Source organism: Pseudophryne corroboree, chromosome 4 (genome assembly GCF_028390025.1).
Source record: "Pseudophryne corroboree isolate aPseCor3 chromosome 4, aPseCor3.hap2, whole genome shotgun sequence".
Lineage (NCBI taxonomy): Eukaryota > Metazoa > Chordata > Amphibia > Anura > Myobatrachidae > Pseudophryne > Pseudophryne corroboree.
Genome location: NC_086447.1, coordinates 57,234,989 through 57,253,803, shown reverse-complemented (window position 1 = coordinate 57,253,803; position 18,815 = coordinate 57,234,989). Strand labels below are relative to the sequence as shown.

Here is an 18,815-nt window from a genome sequence, read left to right as displayed (position 1 = left end):
GCACTGAATATTTAAATTTAGTAACACTCCACCCCTCCATATCCCTGAGCACTTACTCAGTGTTTTTTACTGAGCCGAACAGGAATTAAGAGAGGTTAATAATGGAGTATTACATATAACATAACTGACAATAACGAAGTTAACCCATAACGTTACTGACAACTAACAGTTGACACCCTAACCAGCACTTGTAACTTGAACCAGTCGGTGAAAATGTGTTACCATAAGATCCTCAGAACTAACCCCAAGTAAGTAAACTGCTCTGGGTGGGCGTCCAGTGACCCCTATGGATTCAAAGAAAAGGATTTACCTGGTAAGTACCAAAATCCTACTTTCTTTTTCATCCACTAGGGGTCACTGGAGTACTCTTGGGACGTACCAAAGCTTCCCCCGTGGGCGGGAGAGCAGTTTGGCACTTGTAACACTAGGCGGCCAAAGCTAGATGCTGATGCCGCAAAAGTATCAAACTTGTAAAAGCGCACAAACGTGTGCACTGAAGACCATGTAGCCGCCCGGCAAAGCTGCGTCGCAGAAGCCCCACGACCAGCTGCCCATGAAGTTCCCACAGAACGTGTGGAATGAGCGGTTACTGACGTAGGCGGTTGTAACCTAGCATGAAGGTAAGCCTGGCGTATGGTCAGTTTTATCCATCTGGATAAAGTTTGTTTAGATGCTGGCCAACCCATCTTGGCAGCATCATAGAGAACAAATAACGTATCCGTCTTACGAACTGAAGACGTTCGGGTTACATAAACGCGTAACGCACGAACCACATCCAGAGTTCCAGACTGTGCTGTCAACACAGGAACTACTATTGGTTGATTGATGTGAAAAGATGACACTACCTTTGGTAAGAAGGCGGGATTCGTCCGAAGTTCCGCTCTGTCATCATGAAACACCAAATACGGTGGCTTGCATGACAAGGCACCCAAATCCGAAACACGCCTTGCCGAAGCTAAGGCTAAGAGAAAAATTGTTTTCCAAGTGAGAAACTTTATATCCACTTGTTGTAAGGGTTCAAAATATGAAGACTGTAAGAACTCCAAAACCAGATTCAAGTCCCATGGCGCTGTAGGTGGAATGAAAGGAGGCTGTACCCTGATTACACCTTGGAGAAAGGTGCGTATAGACGGCAATAGAGCCAATCGTCTTTGAAAGTAAATTGACAAAGCAGATACCTGCACCTTTAGTGTAGATAAACGCAAACCTCCATCTAAGCCTGATTGTAGAAACAACAAAAGGCGGCATAACTTGAAAGCTGATGTCGGAAATTTCCGAGCTTCACACCAACCTATATAGGCACGCCATATTCTGTAATAATGAGCTGCCGTAACCGGCTTCCTAGCTCGTAACATGGTTGGTATAACTGAATCTGGAATGCCCTCTCTTTTTAAGAGGGCGGTCTCAACAGCCACCCCGTCAAACGCAGCCGCGCTAAATCGGGGTAAAGAAAAGGACCCTGTTGTAACAGGTCTGGACGTATCGGGAGCGGCCACGGATCGTCTGCGAGTAATCCTCGAAGATCCGAGAACCAAGCTCTCCGAGGCCAATGAGGCGCCACTAGTATGACTGTGAGCGACTCTCTTTTGATCCGTTTTAGCACCAGAGGGAGCAGCGGAAACGGTGGAAACAGATACACCAGACTGTACGGCCACGCGACAGTGAGAGCATCCACCGCGACTGCCTTTGGATCTCTTGTTCTGGACACATACTGGGGCGTTTGATGATTGTGTCGAGATGCCATCAGGTCCACCTGAGGATAACCCCATCGCTGAACCAACATGTGAAACACTTCTGGATTTAATGACCATTCGCCTGGGTGAAGATCCCGACGACTGAGATAATCCGCTTCCCAGTTGTCCACTCCCGGAATGAACACGGCCGACAATATCACCTGGTGGTATTCTGCCCAATTGAGGATTCGAGCTACTTCCCGCATTGCCATGCGGCTTCTCGTTCCTCCTTGTTTGTTGATGTATGCGACCGCTGTCGCATTGTCCGACTGCACTTGGACAGGCTGAGAGCGAACCATGTGCACCGCTTGTCGTAGCGCATTGAAAATCGCGCGGAGTTCTAGAACATTTATTGACAGCAATTTTTCGTGATCCGCCCAGAGACCCTGGAGCTGACAATTTTGAATTACCGCTCCCCAACCTCTGAGACTGGCGTCCGTAGTTAGAATTATCCAATTGCAAACTCCGAACCGTCTTCCTGCGGTTAAATTGTGTTCCTTGAGCCACCATAGCAGAGAAACTCTTGCTATTGGTGACAACCTCACTCTGTGGTGAATCTGCAGATGCGAGCCCGACCACTGGGCAAGCACGTTCAGCTGAAATGGACGAGAGTGAAATCTCCCGAACTGAAGCGCCTCGAAAGCTGCCACCATTGTGCCTAACAGGCGAATGCACAAGTGTACCGACACTGTGCGTGGTTTGAGTACTAATTGTACTAGATGGCGTAGCATTTGTACTTTCTGTTGTGGTAGGTAAATCCTTTGATTGACCGTATCGAGAATCATACCTAGGAACTGAAGGCGTTGAGACGGAATCAGATGTGATTTCTTGAAATTGACAATCCAACCGTGGTGAACCAATACATTGTAAGTTAGCAGCGCATGTTGGGTAAGTATCTGTTGAGACGGAGCTTTGATGAGCAGATCGTCTAAATACGGAACTATCGTCACTCCCAGGGATCTGAGGTGAGCTATCATCACAGACATTACTTTGGTGAATACCCGAGGCGCTGATGACAGGCCAAACGGCAGAGCCTGAAACTGGTAATGGTTCTGGCGTATTGCAAATCGTAAGAATTTCTGATGAGGCTGCCAAATTGGAATGTGTAAGTACGCATCCTTGAGGTCTAGCGCAATCATAAATTCCTTGGTCTCTAACCCCGCAATCACCGACCGTAGAGACTCCATTTTGAATCTGTAGTAAGTTACGTACTGATTGAGGCCCTTTAAGTTCAATATTGGTCTGACTGAGCCATCCGGCTTCGGGACCACAAACAGGCTTGAATAATAACCCTGACCCTGTTGGTGTACAGGGACCGGAATCAACACTGCCGAATCCAGTAAGGACTGAATGGCAATTTGCAAAACTCTCCTCTTGTCGTCCGACAGAGGCAATCCTGTCTTGAAAAACCGCAGAGGCGGCAGACAGTCGAACTCTATTTTGTAACCTTTTAACACTAAATTGCGAATCCAGCCCTCCGCGGATGTGTGGAACCACGCCCCATGGAACGTCTGAAGGCGTGCTCCCACAATTGGAGAACCGAGATGGGCTGGTAACCCGTCATGCCACTGGCTTGTCGGTAACCTTAGCGTCTTGGCGAGTTGTGTTGGTTTGATGGAAACCACGTCCTCGACCACGTCTAGCAGGCGTGGCTGATCCTCTGCCACGTCCTCGAAAGGGCTGAGGTCTAAAGGATTTGAACGAAGGTCCAGCGTACCTTCTTCTTGGCGCAGGTGGAGGCAATGGTAAGAACACAGACTTACCTCCCGTAGCCTCCTTAATCCATGCGTCCAATTCTGGACCAAACAACTTCTTGCCATCGTAAGGCAACGCCTCTATACTTCGTTTGACCTCTGCCTCCGCTTGATAAGTACGCAGGTAGAGTGCTCTTCGTGCCGTAACTAGCGAAGATGAAATACGAGAAGTGAGCTGACAGACGTCAGTAGACGCTGTACAGAGATACTCTACAGCCTCAATCATTTGATTCACCTGAATTATCAGGTTTTCGTCATGTAAAGCCGATTTGAGTTCTGTAAGCCATATTATGAGCGCCTTAGTGACCCAAATGCCAACCAATCCAGGTCTTAGCATCACACCTGCTGCTACATACATGGATTTAAGCATAGTTTCTATCTTACGATCTGACGGATCTTTAAGCGTAGTAGCTGATGGCACTGGTATGGTTAATTTCTTGGTAAGCTTTGACACTGAAGAATCAACTATTGGTGGATTCTCCCATGTACCCGTTACCGATTCTGGAAACGGATAACTAGACTTAAATCTGCGAGGTATAGAAAACCGTTTATCTGGATTCTGTCTGGATTCTACTAACATCTGATTTAGAGAATCCGACACAGGAAAACTTACTGGCGTCTTCCGTCGTTTAGTAAATATGACCTGATCATTGGTGAGAGGCTGCTCAGCTTCAGGAAACCTTAGCGACTGCCGTACCGCTCTGATGAGATCATCAATGCCGGAACTGTTAACATCCTCGCCGTCTGACTCCACTTCGCCCTCCTCCCCCTCATCGTGTTCCGTGAGGTCTGGGATGGAATCGTCAGACTGCAACATAGCAGACACTGGAAAATCATAAGACATATGAAAATTATCCCGTTTGCCCAAAATGGATTTGGACCCTACGCAAGGCTGAGACGCCTCCGGTAGTTCTGGCGGTCTCACCCTAGACTCAGATCTTAGCGTTTCTCGCTCCAGACGAGCAGCGGTCATTTCAGTCTGAAATTTCTCCAGTACATTTACTAACATACCCCACGGAGGGTCCGGTGATGAAATTGGTTGCAAAACCGGAGCAGAAATGGTATTCTGAACGGAATCCACAAAACATACGTTACATGTGGTAGATCCAACCGGTAACACACTGCCACATACTTTGCAAATATGCTTTTTAGTTTTTGCTGGTGCCTTACTCATTATGGCGACAGACAATACAATACACAAAACACAGACACCTGCACGACTCAGTAAAATAGCAATAAGGTGGCTCTGTATATATATCTGGCCCAGTGCAATACACGTGGCCAGTACTATGAAATTTGATCCCAAATTCCCACGAACACCCCTGCGCCTCCGGTGGAGAAGAGATGTAGGACAGGAACGTTCTGGAATCACAGAGGAAGACACAGGAAGCTGTTAAAATGGCTGCCCTGCTATACTTATACACATAATCACAGTGCATTCACTGATTATACTGTAACAATCCCTCTGCTGCTGCAGTATTTCACTGATATGTCCCCCCTGTAATGGCTGTTTATCTTATTACAGCGGCAGCGCAGCGTGTGGGCCCCCAGCGGGTATCGTAGAGCGCTACGTGTGTCCCAGCGGTGGGCTCCTATATATAGCGTGTCAGCTACCAAGGTAGCGTTCCGAGGTGCCTGGCCGGAGGCTGTGGCCTAACGGGCGGGTACCTGAGCGGGGAGAGCCGCGGCGCCTGCACGGAGGTCTGTGGCCGAACGTGTGGGCGCCTGAGTGGATAGAGCCGCTGCGCCTGCACGGAGGTCTGTGGCCGAACGTGCGGGCGCCTGAGAGGGGAGAGCCGCTGCGCCTGCACGGAGGTCTGTGACGAACGTGCGGGCGCCTGAGTGGAGAGAGCCGCGGTGCCTGCACGGAGGTCTGTGGACGAACGTGCGGCCGCCTGAATGGGCGGGCGCCTGAGCGGAAAGATGCCGGAGGCTGAGAGGGGAGAGCCGCTCCTTGCCGTCACCCAGCACTATGTCTCCACACGTCGGGGCGGCAGCGGGAGCTGACCGCCCCGTTTCACATACCTCACTCCTGCAGACGTGCGGAGGCTCCGACGGGGCTTTTCAGTAAGCGCCGGCCAGCCAGTGCAGGAGGATGTGAGGGCTGTGAGGGAGCTCTTTCAGAGAGGCCCGACACGCCCGTGCTGCAATCAGCAGCTGCACTATCCCTGACCCTGCCTTTTGGAAGGGGGACAGGGATGTGGTCAAACAGTAGAAAAAATAAAAATAAAAATAAATAAAAGTTTCTTCAACAAAACCGTGACTTCAGCTAAGCATGTGTTGCCACGTTCAGCACAGAAAAAACACTGAGTAAGTGCTCAGGGATATGGAGGGGTGGAGTGTTACTAAATTTAAATATTCAGTGCTGTGTTCCTACGGAAGCCCGTCCATATCCCAAGAGTACTCCAGTGACCCCTAGTGGATGAAAAAGAAATTCAAACCTTATGAGAAAGTGCCGTGTTGTTCCCTAATCCTCTGTGCTGTGCGTGCCAGGCGGTAACCCCCAGTGGCTGCCCATCTTACAGGCTCTCCTCCTTTAGTGATACTTCTCTGGTGTACAGAAATCCTCTTTGGGGGATTCACAGGGTTTCCGGATCCAGTCGATAGGATTGGCCTTACAGAGACGACGTGGTGACGCTGCATGTAGATGGCGGTATATAGAGAGTTAATGATAGCCTACCGACCTACAATTTTCACACTGGACTGTGACCCCCCACTTGAGGGGGGGGGGGTGCAGTTAAATTGATGGCGGTCAGGATACCGACGCCGGAATCCCGACCGCTGATAATGACAGCATCCGGAATCCCGGCTCACAAGGACTACTGACAGCCAGGATGCCAATGTCTATATACTGACAGTCGGCATCCCAGCCGTCGGTATATCATACTGATCCCTTTGAGGGATATTAGATGTCGAGGGTGGGGGGTGACTTGTATTATTTGCTCCTGACTCCGCCCCATAGTGTTACAGTGAAGCTGCTGGTCTCTAAATGTCAGCCAGTATGGACAATTGTGTAAGTGCGGCAGATATGCCGCTAGGTACTGCCACGCCCCCAACGCTTACTCTGTGGAATCGCGTGCACCCTACACAGACTGTATATGAAACATGCTGAAGAGTCCCAGCTCCTGCGTTTTCTTTCCCCTGTGTTTACCCAGGAAATCATTCACCACCGCGACCGTGTGGTCGTCTTTTGCCGCTGCGAACTCTGTGGCTTTATGCAAATGCTGGTACAGGCCCTTCCCTGGTGTCCAGCGCGCGTCTGGCGCCCGCTCCGAGCCCAGCCGTCAGTCGCACCATGAACACTTGCAGCAGCCCCGTGCTAGGTGCAGACTCTCCGCCAGAGTGTGTTCTCCAGTGTGAGCGGTTATGTGTCCGAGTACGCAACCGCTTCAGTGACACGGCTGCGGCACGTCCATAACACAGGGCAGCTCCGTGCGTCTTGATTGATCCGCAAATGCACAGAGGATGTATTCTCATAGTGAGTGACAGGTGGTCAGCGTTTGGGGCAGGTAACGCTGACATATCAGGACTGGACCCCAATGTCCGGATCTGATTGCCAGCCTGCGTAGCCTTCAGCTTACACATGCTGACCGGTGCCTAAAACCATCGTGAATCGCAATCGGTGGTTGCGATGGTGATCCAAGACTGCATCCCCAGACGCAGCACTCATGTCCTCGCTAATACTACCAGGAGGCACCTCTCTCCTACGGACGCCTCCTGCTGCTTTAGAACTTTAGTGACACGGAATTGCACAGCCGCTTCCTTGTGGCTGTGCAATTCCAGACGATCATGAATCGAGCCCTATGTCCCATCGTTAAGTCACTGACTTGGATCAATAAATAGCCTTCGTAAATACTACAGTTACGTTTTGCCTGGTCTGAGCTGCTCATAACTCAGATTTAAGAAAATGTAGCATCTCGACACCTGGTGATCTTCCTGATGGGGTATTATGTTATAGGTTGTGGAAGAAAAAAAAATACTGCCTAAATAATGTTACCTGTACAGGGGTCTGCACCCTGGGCAATATTGGCAACAAGTCTTTAATATATTAACATTCTTTATAGCCTCGCAAGCACAGAGGCACCCAAACGCTATCTCTGACACTGGGACCTTGCCCTGCGGTAACGCTGGAAGAATGAGTCTCCTAAAGCCAGTCACCCTGGTAGCAGCCAGTCTGGGGAGCAAGTCCTAGGGCAGAAAGACAAATTGCCCCTCCAGGTGTGTGGATAACTTACTCACTGATCCAGTCAGTTAGTGTTTGTGGGCAGGGTCACTGTGTGTGTGTTGCAGCATACAGATGACACCTGGCGTCAGTACGGCATACAGCGTGAGACACCCGGCACAACTGAGACGCTCCGAGACCTGTAGCTTATCGCCTGTTTCTCTAACGTCCTAGTGGATGCTGGGTACTCCGTAAGGACCATGGGGAATAGACGGGCTCCGCAGTAGACTGGGCACTCTAAGAAAGATTTAGGACTACCTGGTGTGCACTGGATCCTCCCCCCATGACCCTCCTCCAAGCCTCAGTTAGATTTCTGTGCCCGGCTGAGCTGGTTGCACACTAGGGGCTCTCCTGAGCTCCTAGGAAGAAAGTATATGTTAGGTTTTTTATTTTCAGTGAGACCTGCTGGCAACAGACTCACTGCAGCGAGGGACTAAGGGGAGAAGAAGCGAACCTACCTAAGTGGTGGTAGCTTGGGCTTCTTAGGCTACTGGACACCATTAGCTCCAGAGGGATCGAACACAGGACCTGACCTCGTCGTCCGTTCCCGGAGCCGCGCCGCCGTCCCCCTTACAGAGCAAGAAGGTGGTCCAGAAAATCGGCGGCTGAAGACTTCTGTCTTCTCCAAGGTAGCGCACAGCACTGCAGCTGTGCGCCATTACTCCTCATGCACACCACACACTGCGGTCACTGATGGGTGCTGGGCGCTGGGGGGGGCGCCCTGAGCAGCAATATTAACACCTTGGCTGGCAAACTGGCACCATATATAGTCCCTAGGGCTATATAGGTGCTTATTAACCCCTGCCAGAACTTTTACATTAGCGGGAGAAAGCCCACCGAAAAAGGGGCGGGGCCATCTCCCTCAGCACACTGGCACCATTTTTCCCTCACAGCTCCGCTGGAAGGAAGCTCCCTGGCTCTCCCCTGCAGTCCTGCACTACAGAAAAGGGTAAAAAAGAGAGGGGGGGGCACAAATTAGGCGCAGTATAACTATTTTATGCAGCTATAAGGGGAAAACATTTCTATAGTGATATCCCTGTGATCTATAGCGCTCTGGTGTGTGCTGGCATACTCTCCCTCTGTCTCCCCAAAGGGCTTTGTGGGGTCCTGTCCTCTGTAAGAGCATTCCCTGTGTGTCTGCTGTGTCGGTACTGCTGTGTCGACATGTATGAGGAGGAAAATGATGTGGAGGCGGCGCAAATGCCTGTGAATGTGATGTCACCCCCTGAGGGGTCGACACCTGTATGGTTGGACTTATGGAAGGAATTGCGTGAAAGTGTCAACTCCTTACACAAAAGGTTTGACGACATAGGACAGCCGGCTACACAGCTTGTGCCTGTTCCAGCGTCTCAAATGTCATCAGGGGCCTTAAAACGCCCGCTACCTCAGGTGACAGATACAGACGTCGACACGGATACCGACTCCAGTGTCGACGATGATGAGACTAGTGTACCCTCCAATAGGTCCACCCGTTACATGATTGAGGCAATGAAAAATGTTTGACACATTTCTGATAATACCCCATGTACCACAAAAAAGGGTATTATGTTTGGTGAGAAAAAACTACCTGTAGTTTTTCCTGCATCTGAGGAATTAAATGAGGTGTGTGAGGAAGCGGGGACTTCCCCCGATAAGAAATTGATAATTTCAAAACGTTTATTGGCAGCGTACCCTTTCCCGCCAGAGGATAGGTCACGTTGGGAAACACCCCCTAGGGTAGATAAGGCGCTGACACGCTTATCAAAAAAGGTGGCACTACCGTCTCCGGATACGGCCACCCTGAAGGAACCTGCTGATAGCTTTTAGGGTAGCTTCCTGCTTCCTATTTACACACACACGGGCATTATATTGCGACCAGCGATTGCATCAGCTTGGATGTGCAGTGCTGCTGCTGCTGCTGCGTGGTCAGATTCCCTGTCGGATAATATTGATACCATGGATAATGACAATATTTTGCTGATGATTGAGCATATAAAAGATGCAGTCTTATACATGCGTGATGCACAGAGGGATATTTGCCGGCTGGCATCAAGAATAAGCGCCATGTCCATTGCCGCCAGAAGGCTAGTTCCCAAGAGCAGAAGTCCTCCCCTGCGTCCGGTAAGTCCACAGCATGACGCTGGGGCTGCTCAGGCGGACCCGGGTACGGTGGGGGCCCGTCTCAGAAATTTCAGCACACAGTGGGCTCTCTCACAGGTGGATCCCTGGGTCCTTCAAGTAATACTTCAGGGGTACAGGCTCGAATTCGAGACGTCTCCCCCCCCGCCGTTGCCTAAAATCTGCCTTACCGGCAACTCCCTCTGCCAGGGAGGCAGTGTTGGTGGCTATCCAAAAACTGTATTCACAGCAAGTGATTGTCAAGGTACCCCTCCTTCAACAAGGAAAGGGTTACTATTCCACAATGTTTGTGGTACCGAAACCGGACGGTTCGGTGAGGCCCATCTTAAATTTAAAATCCTTGAACACTTATATCAAAAAGTTCAAGTTCAAGATGGAATCGCTCAGGGCGGTTATTGCGAGCCTGGACGAGGGGGACTACATGGTCTCCCTGGACATCAAGGATGCATACCTACATGTCCCCATTTACCCTCCTCACCAGGAGTACCTCAGATTTGTGGTACAGGACTGTCACTATCAGTTCCAGACGCTGCCGTTTGGGTTATCCACGGCACCGAGGGTCTTTACCAAGGTAATGGCCGAAATGATGATACTCCTTCGCAAGAAAGGAGTTTCAATTATCCCGTACTTGGACGATCTCCTGATAAAGGCGAGGTCCAAGGAACAGTTGTTAGTAGGGGTAGCACTTTCTCGGGAAGTGCTTCAACAGCACGGCTGGATTCTCAATATTCCAAAGTCACAGCTGGTCCCGACGACACGTCTTCTGTTCCTGGGAAGGATTCTGGACACAGACCAGAAAAGAGTGTTTCTTCCAATGGAAAAAGCCGAGGAGTTTTCATCTCTAGTCAGAGACATCCTAAAACCGGGACAGGTGTCGGTACATCAATGCACACGAGTCCTGGGAAAGATGGTAGCTTCGTACGAGGCAATTCCATTCGGAAGGTTCCACGCAAGGACCTTCCAGTGGGACCTGTTGGACAAATGGTCCGGGTCCCATCTCCAGATAAAACAGCGGATAACCCTATCGGCAAGAACCAGGGTGTCGCTGCTGTGGTGGCTGCAGAAGGCTCATCTACTAGAGGGCCGCAGATTCGGAATACAGGACTGGGTCCTGGTGACCACGGACGCCAGCCTTCGGGGCTGGGGGGCAGTCACTCAGGGAAGAAATTTCCAAGGACTGTGGTCAAATCAGGAGATTTCGCTTCACATAAATATTCTGGAGCTAAGGGCCATTTACAATGCCCTAAGTCAAGCAAGACCCCTGCTTCAGAACCGGCCGGTGCTGATCCAGTCAGACAACATCACGGCGGTCGCCCATGTAAACAGACAGGGCGGCACAAGAAGCAGGAGGGCAATGGCAGAAGCCACAAGGATTCTCCGATGGGCAGAGAATCATGTGTTAGCACTGACCGCAGTATTCATTCCGGGAGTGGACAACTGGGAAGCAGACTTCCTCAGCAGGCACGACCTCCACCCGGGAGAATGGGGACTTCATCCAGAAGTTTTCCGAATGCTGGTCAACCGTTGGGAAAAACCACAGGTGGACATGATGGCGTCCCGCCTAAACAAAAAGCTAAAAAGGTATTGCGCCAGGTCAAGGGACCCTCAGGCGATCGCTGTGGACGCTCTAGTGACACCGTGGGTGTACCAGTCGGTTTATGTGTTTCCTCCTCTGCCTCTCATACCCAAGGTACTGAGAATAATAAGAAGGCGAGGAGTGAGAACTATTCTCGTGGCTCCGGATTGGCCAAGAAGAACCTGGTACCCGGAACTTCAAGAGATGCTTGCAGAGGACCCTTGGCCTCTGCTGCTCAGACAAGACCTGCTGCAGCAGGGACCCTGTCTGTTCCAAGACTTGCTGCGTTTGACGGCATGGCGGTTGAACGCCGGATCCTAAAGGAAAAAGGTATTCTGGAGGAAGTCATCCCTACCCTGATCAAAGCCAGGAAGGATGTCACCGCAAAGCATTATCAACGCATTTGGCGGAAATATGTTGCTTGGTGTGAGGCCAAGAAGGCCCCAACGGAGGAATTTCAACTGGGTCGTTTCTTACATTTCCTGCAAGCAGGTGTGACTTTGGGCCTCAAATTGGGGTCCATTAAGGTCCAGATCTCGGCCCTGTCGATTTTCTTCCAGAAAGAACTGGCTTCACTGCCTGAAGTTCAGACTTTTGTCAAGGGAGTCCTGCATATTCAGCCTCCTTTTGTGCCCCCAGTGGCACCTTGGGATCTCAATGTGGTCTTGGAATTTCTAAAATCACATTGGTTTGAGCCACTTAAGACTGTGGATTTAAAATATCTCACGTGGAAAGTGGTTATGTTGTTGGCTCTGGCTTCAGCCAGACGGGTGTCAGAATTGGCGGCTTTGTCCTGTAAAAGCCCCTATCTGATTTTCCATATGGATAGGGCAGAGTTGAGGACTCGTCCTCAGTTTCTCCCGAAGGTGGTATCAGCTTTTCACTTGAACCAACCTATTGTGGTGCCTGCGGCAACTAGGGACTTGGAGGATTCCAAGTTTCTGGACGTAGTCAGGGCCCTGAAAATGTATGTTTCCAGGACGGCTGGAGTCAGGAAAACTGACTCGCTGTTTGTTCTATATGCACCCAACAAGCTGGGTGCACCTGCTTCTAAGCAGTCTATCGCGCGCTGGATTTGTAGCACTATTCAGCTGGCGCATTCTGCGGTGGGACTACCGCAGCCTAAAAATGTGAAAGCCCATTCCACAAGGAAGGTGGGCTCAACTTGGGCGGCTGCCCGAGGGGTCTCGGCTTTACAACTTTGCCGAGCTGCTACTTGGTCAGGGGCAAACACGTTTGCAAAATTCTATAAATTTGATACCCTGGCTGAGGAGGACCTGGAGTTCTCTCATTCGGTGCTGCAGAGTCATCCGCACTCTCCCGCCCGTTTGGGAGCTTTGGTATAATCCCCATGGTCCTTACGGAGTGATAATGTCGATTTGATTACCTTATAATATTCACTATATATGGGTAAGAGACCAAGTACGCAATTGGCGTATGAGGTACCGTAAGGGTACGCACTTAGCGTGGCAGACGCTTATCCGTGGTCGAGACGCACGAGCGGCACGTTCGCTCACGGCTTAATGCGTAGAGTCAAGCACGCTATAGGCTGCCGACTACCGTAATGATACGCTACCAGCGTAGCGGACGCTCGAGACCACGAGGAGATCACGAGCGGCGCAGACGCTCACAAGATGACAATCAGTAAACCTTGAATGTAACACACAGGATACTCTTATGCTGTAAACCTTGTACTGAAACACTGTAGCGATATAACGCTGCTTAACCTTAATAATACCAAAGCTGTTTGAGCGATCGGGACGCTCCTATTACCCTCTGCAAATGTAATGAACACACGAAACCTTGCTAAGGTTCCAACACCTTTACTAACAAGCTTTTAGTTATATCGAAAAGAGAAACAGTTAACAAGTCATACACTACAAACTAACATATAATTCTAACAGGATATCTAGACAGAAATATACGCAATAGAAAACAATCGCAAATACAAATATTTAGACTAAGTATGAATGGCTAACATTACAAGGGTAACAAAGTGGCAACAGAGAAACATACCATACGGGGAACACTCGCAGGCGCAACCGGAATCCAGTCCTCCAATTATCAGCGATAACTGTTGAAGAGAGAGTACTGGCCGGTCTGGGGACAGTGACCCTTATATACACAACATACAGTGTACTTCAAAGGGCCCTACAACCTTATTGTTCATTGGACACAGGAATGTCTCTCTGCACTATAACAAAAGGTCATAGGTGGATTTGAACAGGTGGGCTGTGGCTATTACAAACTGCTCAGGTGGGAGGGAATCGCCGGATTCCCGCCGCATGGATAATGAACTGCAAATATAAGAAATGTCCAGAAACTACTAATGGCCATAACTATATGCAGGAGCGTTTAATCTATACCTAACCAACACCGGATTATTGCTATTAAAATACTCTTTGGTTAGGTACCAGACACCACTGTTCAACCTTAGACAGACCCTTTGTATCGCGAAAAGAGGGATTCCCATGTCCATGAGCAAGTCACTTTAACCAAACTTACAGTTATTACTAAGGGGAACATTACCTATAAAACCTGCTATATGAATTTATTAACGAGCGATTGAGTCGCTCGCTAGACGCACGCAAACTCTACCGTAAGTGCACATACCATGCGCTCGAGCGCACACCCGTAGAAGCGCCGTCACGCATTTGCGAGTATGTGCACGCACGCCAGTGAAAGTGCATGTGCAGCGGGCACGCGCATGAGGTGAATATATGGCAACGTGTATCGTGATATTTTTCTGACTTTGACAGTCCACCCTTTGGCAGTCACCAATAACTGCCACTTCCTAAAACAGTTCAAAAAGAGAAAAATATATGTCAATGTAAATACGTTTCTATGATTGGGTAAGGGAGGAGAGAAGAAGGTGGGAAAAAGGTATGATCTAGTGAGATAGTAGAAGCATGTGTGTATGAGTCCATGTTTGAGGGGTCATGTATCATCGTGCCGTACGTGTTTTAAATCAAGCTTCGAGGTATTGCGAAGTATACATTTGAATTCCTTCTTATCCCGTATTAAGGGTCTGTGGATGGGCTGTCAAACTTTACCAAGCTCTCTTCGGCTTTTGGGTGCAACAAAATGGGGGAGCACATTTTAGTTGATGATACATGAATGGGGGAATATGTGATTGCTGATATCTGTGCCTATATTCCCTATCGACTATGTGTGTCATTACCTGAAGGTTGTAGAAATGAAGATAAGAAGCAATTATGGTAAATGCAGTCAGAAACTATGTGAGTTTAATATACATTTGCTGATTGAGGTCTTGTCTTGTGTCTTGTCTTGTTTCTTGTCTCGATGTACATGTTGACTGTAGTCTCCCGATGCTTTTGCTATAATTGCTTGAGCAAAAAGCTTTCTCAATGTCCATAGACTTACAATCTTTAAAGTGTTGGGCTATCGTAAAATTTAAAGTCACTAGGGATATTGGGGGGTCTATGGCATTGTCCATCAGTGGTCTGTATAAAAGGTTGTCAAATTCTTCTTCCAAGCGGATGTCTTTGTACCTTGGAGGAAAACAAAGGAGAAACGGGTGAAAGAAACGGACCTTGGAATCACATTTTCATCACAACATTGTCTCTATCGTTTGGTCATAAATCAAATTAGTCGTTGTTATTACAGTATCTTCACTACTTAAACTCATCACTCGGGCACTACGTTTACGCTTCGTTAAAACCCGAACGCATCTAAATATCAGACCGACCAATATGATGACACCCAGAATACACAAAAGAAATTTCCCTACATCCATGATAATACCTTGGGCCCATTCTCCTAAACCAGAGAACCAATTCATGACACCCAACCGGTCAGCTCATTACCCACAGCGGCGAGGGTGAGATTATGTCTCCTTCGGAACTCCCACTTTAATTGCAAAATGTCATCCATCTTTTGGTCTATGACCTCGACCGGGTCCTCAGTACTGTTTGTAATATACGTGCAGCACTTTATTCCATATTGAGTCGCTAGGGTAACACAATACCCGCCTGTCACAGCTGTGAGATAATTGAGAATCATCCTATGCTGAACCAGTTCTGTTTTGTAGGCTTGTAACTCTCTCCCAGTATACCTGAATGTGTCATCATACATTTCGGTGATATTGTCTAATAAATTTGCAAGCGCAGATATATATCTATAATTCATCACTCCTCTGGCGGTACGAGTGATATCTTACGCGAGTAGGACTTGAATCCCGGTGGATTCATGGATCAGGTCAGAGGCCGGATGCTCTGTTCTTTCTATCAGGTGCCATTTAACGACGTGCTCGTAATGAGTGTGAGTAGAAGGAGCTTGGGCACCACGGTGAATATCTTTCATTTTAGTGTGGGATACAGTCATTACCTCAGGCAGTACTTTTCCAATATAACATAACCCTTCTGAGTTTGGGGCAAGCCACTTATACGCCTTCCTCCCGCATATGAAATATGCATCATCGGGGAGAACATATGGGACGGAGTGTGACATAACCATATTACAAATTTTCCATATGAAATCTCCTAACCCTAATTCTCCCATCTGTTTAGTACACGTATCTGTTTGTATGACATGTGCACAGTATCCTGGTGATACTTCTCCAACTCGCATGGTCCTACTTCCTAAAGTGTACCTATACCGGAAGAATCTTCCATGGTCGGCTATCTGGCGTATAAGTTCTGTGTCTATGGGCAATCTGTCGGCTCTATGTGAGAATGTCATGGTCTGATTACTCCATGACACTTCCCAATTTCCCGGCTTTCGGGGATTGGAAATGTTAAAGCACACTAAGGACCTATCCACATGATATTGGTGGAGCTTCAAACTAGGAGGACTAGAGATATTAAACCTCTTGTCCACCGGCCTCCCACCACTTAGCTCAAGTACCTCTCCTACCGTTAAAGGGAATGGTACTAGCCCTGATTTGCTATGGCCTTGTGGTACTTGAGAGCATACCCAACAGTCTGTCTGATTTAATACTTTACCCACTAAGGAGTGATAGTCACTCAATGGATGCCGATCCATATGGATATTAAAACTGGACTGGCATTTCTTGATGCACCCATCCTCAACTACGTTATCACAATGCCTACAGATGCAGTTTTCTTCAGCTAACAATCCTTCACAATTCCTTTTATTGTCAATGCTATCAGATCGTTTTCTGATACTCGCCTTTACTCGGTGATTATGTTGTTCTTGGAAAATTACGCCTCCATCCTGGTCATCAGAACCCATTCCAGATCCTTTCTCTACTTCCATGGTACTCTCACCGAAACAGACTGCTCTGGTCAACATCATGGTTAACAGGAAAATCTGTATCACAGTCTCTTGGGGCAAGTCCATCTTAGAGGAGTAAAAGGAGAAAATAAGAAGGGGGAAGGGAAATATGAGGGAGATGGGAACTGGAGAAAATAACAAATGGGAAAAAGAAATCTGGCTCGACAAGCTTCTGGTCTTATTATCCTCAACGCTCAGGTGTCGTCTCAATCTTCCCTGAACAGACACTCTAGTGATACAACCTCTACCGTCTGTTCTTTGTCACGGGACCTCTCTGGATCCGCAACCTTTTTACAATGAGACGTATGGACCCAAGTCTCTCTCTCGGCAACCTTCAAAGCAGTTGTGCTGGTCAATAAGACTTGATATGGTCCTTCCCATCTGTCAATAAGGCAACCTGAGCGTAGAAAATTACGTATCATTACATAATCCCCAGGTTCAATGTCATGACAATTACTTTCTGGCAAATCAGGAATCACCAACTTTAGATTATCATTCTGATTCCTCAATTGCTTACTCATCTTAACCAAGTACTTTACGGTTACTTCATTGTTACATTTCAAATCATCCTGGGGGTTAATCGTAACATGGGGTTGTCGACCAAACAGAATTTCAAAAGGAGACAGATTAAGAGGGGACCTGGGAGTGGTTCTGATGCTGTATAATACAATTGGCAAAGCTTCAGGCCACAACAATCCTGTTTCAGTCATTACCTTGCTCAATTTATTTTTAATAGTGCTGTTAACTCTTTCCACCTTTGCGCTCGCCTGGGGGCGATACGGGGTATGCAGCTTACTATTAATTCCCATTAACTTACACATTGTTTGAAAGACTTCACCTGTAAAGTGGGTACCCCTATCACTTTCAATTATTCTAGGGATACCGTACCTACACACAAATTCCTGCACAATTTTCTTTGCAGTAAATACAGCGGTATTTGTGGCCGCGGGAAATGCTTCGACCCAATTTGAGAACACATCAATACAGACCAAAACATACTTCAAATTTCTACAAGGTGGCAATTGTATGAAATCAATTTGTATTGCCTGGAAAGGGCCATCTGTTGGAGGGATATGAGATGGCTCTGTCTGTATTGCCTTTCCGATATTCTTCCTCAAGCAGGTGAGGCATGTCATCGCTCTCTTTCCCGCATGGGAAGAAAATCCTGGGGCGCACCAATGAGCTCTTACTAGCTTACACATCCCTTCTTTGCCCAGATGAGTCAGCCCGTGTGCTGCTTCCGCTAGACTTGGAAGGTATGCTCTTGGTGCCACTGGTTTACCTTGTCCATCTGTCCAGAGTCCTGAGGACTCCTGGCCATATCCTTTTGACCTCCAGACTGCCTTTTCCTGTGGGGAACACAAGTTTTGCATTTCACACAATTTCTGTGTGTTTACAGTATTAAATACCATCAGTTGTGTGATGTCTGTCTGGGGGTACCGGCTGCTGATTTAGCAGCTTCGTCTGCTCGGCTGTTACCAAGTGATACCGGGTCTTGGCTATATGTATGAGCTTTACACTTGATAACAGCCACTCTGTCTGGTTCCTGTATCGCTGTTAGAAGTCTTTTGATGTGGGCTGCATGCGCTACGGGTGTGCCAGCTGCCGTCATGAAATTTCTGAGGCGCCATAGGGCTCCGAAATCATGGACTACTCCGAAGGCGTACCTAGAATCTGTGTAGATATTGGCTGACTTGCCCTTAGCCAATTCACATGCTCTGGTTAGGGCAACCAGTTCAGCAACTTGTGCTGAGTGAGGTGGGCCTAGCGGTTCTGCTTCTATGGTACCTTGGTCATCTACGACTGCGTATCCAGTACACAAGTCTCCCGAGTCCGTCTGTCTGTGACAACTACCGTCAGTGTAGAAAGTTAAATCTACATCTTCCAGTGGGTTGTCACTGATGTCAGGCCTTGCCGTGAAATTTTGGGTCAAATATTCCATACAATCATGCATGTCATCCCCTGTATTATATCCTCCTTCACCATCACTCTCATCCTCCACCCTTTGTGCCTGTCCAGGCACACCTGGGAGATACGTTGCAGGATTTAATGCGCTGCATCTCTTTATGGTAATGTTTACGGGGGCCATTAATGCCAATTCCCATCTTGTAAACCGCGCTGATGAGACGTGCCTGGTTTGGGCAGAATTCAGCAAG

General features: G+C 48.4%; 1 protein-coding gene across 2 annotated transcripts in view; it reads left to right on the top strand.

The window, feature by feature from the left end:
* Window positions 1-18,815, top strand: part of INTS9 (integrator complex subunit 9) — a 112,634-nt gene that overhangs the window by 11,652 nt on the left and 82,167 nt on the right. The window lies entirely within an intron of this gene.